The 2,929-nt window shown below is 52.6% G+C and overlaps 1 protein-coding gene across 1 annotated transcript in view; it reads right to left on the reverse strand.

The window, feature by feature from the left end:
- Positions 1 to 393, reverse strand: part of SFMBT1 (Scm like with four mbt domains 1) — a 157,391-nt gene extending 156,998 nt beyond the window's left edge. The window contains exon 1 of the mRNA XM_003789384.3: positions 140 to 393. The gene's annotated coding sequence lies outside the window, so the exon portion shown is untranslated. The remainder of the gene's footprint in view (positions 1 to 139) is intronic.
- Positions 394 to 2,929: the final 2,536 nt, after the last annotated feature.

Raw genomic sequence — 2,929 nt, forward strand, 5'->3', positions numbered from 1 at the left:
CCGGGTCCCTGCGGTTTTTGGTTGGCAAAGTTGCCCGGCCGCTTCGAAGGGGACGCGGTGCGGTCCCCTGCCCCGGCGCCGACGCCGCCCCTTCAGGCCGCCGCGCGGGAAGGCCCAGCCGGCGGCCCCGCTTTTTTACCTGCCGGGAGTTTTCGCGCGCGCGCTCGATCGCTCGCTTTTTCCTTTCTCGCGCTCGTTTTCTTTCTTTCCTTCCTTCTTTTCTTTCCCCCGAGCGGGCGCTTTTTCCTCCCGCGCTGCCCGCGCTCGCCCGCTCGCGCCCTCCTTCCTGCTGGGTTCGGCGGAGCGGGGCGGCCGGCAGCTCTCCCCGCCCCCCTCCACCCGCGCTCCGGCGGAGGCGGCGGCGGCGCTCCGCGCTCCGACTCATTCCAATATGGCACGGGCGCAGGGCGCATGCGCCCGCGCCCCCCCACCCCAGCTCAGCGGTCCTCCCGGCAGCCCGCGCCCCTCGCGCCGCGCGCGTGGAGCCCCGGGCCCTGCCTCCCGCGCTAGTCTGAGCGTTTGCCCGCCAGACTGGGGCCACGCGGGAAGCTAAGCGTCCGCTGACCGCTGTGCTGGGGGTCCAGCGCCGCTGCCACCCATACCCGCGACCGGCACCTCGGCGCGTACGCCCCGGAGGCCGTGGCACAGGGCACGCGGCGGCGCCTCGGGCCTCCGAAGGCGCTGTGGCCCCAGAGGAACGGCCGGGACCCGGAGACGCACCCCCGAAAACCGCGCATCTGTGCTGGCCCTGCTCGAATCTAGGAGGGCAGGGGTCCCGCACCTCACCTCGAGCTGTTGTTCTGACGACGAGAAACCCACTGGTGTCCCCGCGTCGGACCTGACGTCCAAACCCAGGCGAAGAGCGCAGCTTTTTCCCGCACGTGACCGCCTGGGGCAAGATTGCCTTAACCGAGAAACCGACTAAGCGGCTGCGGGATCGCAGATACGTTCGTGCAGCTGCCGGAGACGGCTGCGCCTGTCTGCCTACCCCACGCTGGAGATCGGGCCCGTGCTTTGAGACCTGGAAAGGCACCCAGTGCCCCCTGTCTGTGAAGTCCGACTCGGGCCGTTCGACGCACCCGCGGTCTGCAGGCTTCCGCAGGAGGCGCCCTGTAAATCTGAGTTTTCCTGCAGCTCAGAGCCCCAGCAAGGAGGCCCAGGACGGCTGCGGAATTCAATTCGGGCAAGAGAGCGCAGAGACTGGGATAGGATCAGAAACTCTAAAGTGGCTGCGAATCGGCCTCTTAACCAGTAGCTGACCATGGGCGGTTACGTTCACTGACCTCGCCTCTTCCCTTACGAGCGCAGGTACCGGTGGAACACACACCCCATCTCCTCCGGAAAGTCCCCTCCGGTAAGGAGTCGGCGCTCCACGGAGACTCCCGGGCCCTGGAGGTCTGGCGCTGGGTGTTGATGGCTCCTGCATTTTAAGGAAGAGGAGGCAGGCACCTCCGCTGAGAAGAGAAAGTCTGCGGTACCCACGCTGTCCCACATGCGAACTCAGGCCACGTCTCACTTCGACGACTCTTGGAAATGTTATCCTACTTTACAAACTTGCTCAAAGTCACGCTGCTGGCTAGATTTGAATCCAGAAATTTTTTAGCACCACTGAAAAGACAGTGACAACCAGAGAGAAAGAAAAATGTATAAGCTACAAAGTATACATACTGTTACCACGGAATGCAACTTTTTGCATAAAACCTTTCCATGTATATTCATTTCTTTACATAGTTGCAACTATTTTCTTTTGTTTGCCACATTTCGTTAAAAATTTTTCTTTTATTCACGCGATACATTTTTAAGGTGTGGAGACATCCCTATCCATTATTCAGTCCCCTAATATGGTATATATTGCTTCTTTATAGTTGTATGCTTACATGTCGGTGAGTTCTGCACTAGGATGAATTCCTGGGAGTGTAAAGGCTCCCAGGTGGAAGGCTGTGAATTGCCGGTGGTCTTGCCTTGTAGTGTCATATCTTCCCAAATATAGTGTCATATTCGCCCCAATTATTCCAGCACCTCCAGGGAACAAGAAGTTTCATACACATTTCTAAGCAGTGAGTGTCATATTCCCTCTTGCCCCCACTTTAATAATGTCTATTACTAGTTCAAGCTTACTTTATTTAGCATTTCTTAGATGACTAAACGTTCAAACATGAAGGTTTCTCCATGCGTTTACTACCCGTATTCCCCCTTCGGTGAATGATCTGTTCACATCCATTCATCTGTTGGAAACTTGAACCTCTTTTAACTTTGAGCAAGCATTTTTAATATTACAGATATTAATTCCTTTGTAACCATTGATTCAGAATTTTCCAACCTGTTGTCCTTTTTTGTTTTATTCTAATGTTCAATCTGTCATTCTAGCTAGTTCTTTGTGATTTTTTTTTTATTGCATCAATGCTGGCAGTGACCTTTCTTCCATTTAATAGTCTATCTTCTGCTAGTTTTGTACAGCTTCACTTAATATTTAATTATTTGATGATTATCTGTCCCAATTTTCTGTTGCTTTATTCTGGAGTAAAATATGGATTTAACTCACTGCCACCATCACCAGTTATTATTTATGCAGTCATCATTTATTAAATAATTCATCCCATACCCTTTGTTTAGTAAAACCTATGTCATACTAAATTTTTGTTAGTTTATTTCTGAATTCTCTATTTCCTTCTGTAGACCTTGGTTTGAGCAAATACCACATACATCTAAATATTGGTTCTTTGAAATGGGTTCTAATATCTGCCAAAGCCAGATTCCACCCCCCTCCCTGGGGTCTTCTTTATTTAGAATATCGCTTGAGGCTCGGTGCCCATAGTGGTTAGGCCACTGGCCATGTACACCAGGGCTGAAAGGTTTAAACCCAGCCCAGGCCTGCTAAACAACAATGATGACTACAACACCAACAATGAATTAGTTTAAATAGATAAAA

Source organism: Otolemur garnettii, unplaced genomic scaffold, assembly GCF_000181295.1.
Source record: "Otolemur garnettii isolate 467f Iridium unplaced genomic scaffold, OtoGar3 scaffold00032, whole genome shotgun sequence".
In the NCBI taxonomy this organism is placed as follows: Eukaryota; Metazoa; Chordata; class Mammalia; order Primates; family Galagidae; genus Otolemur; species Otolemur garnettii.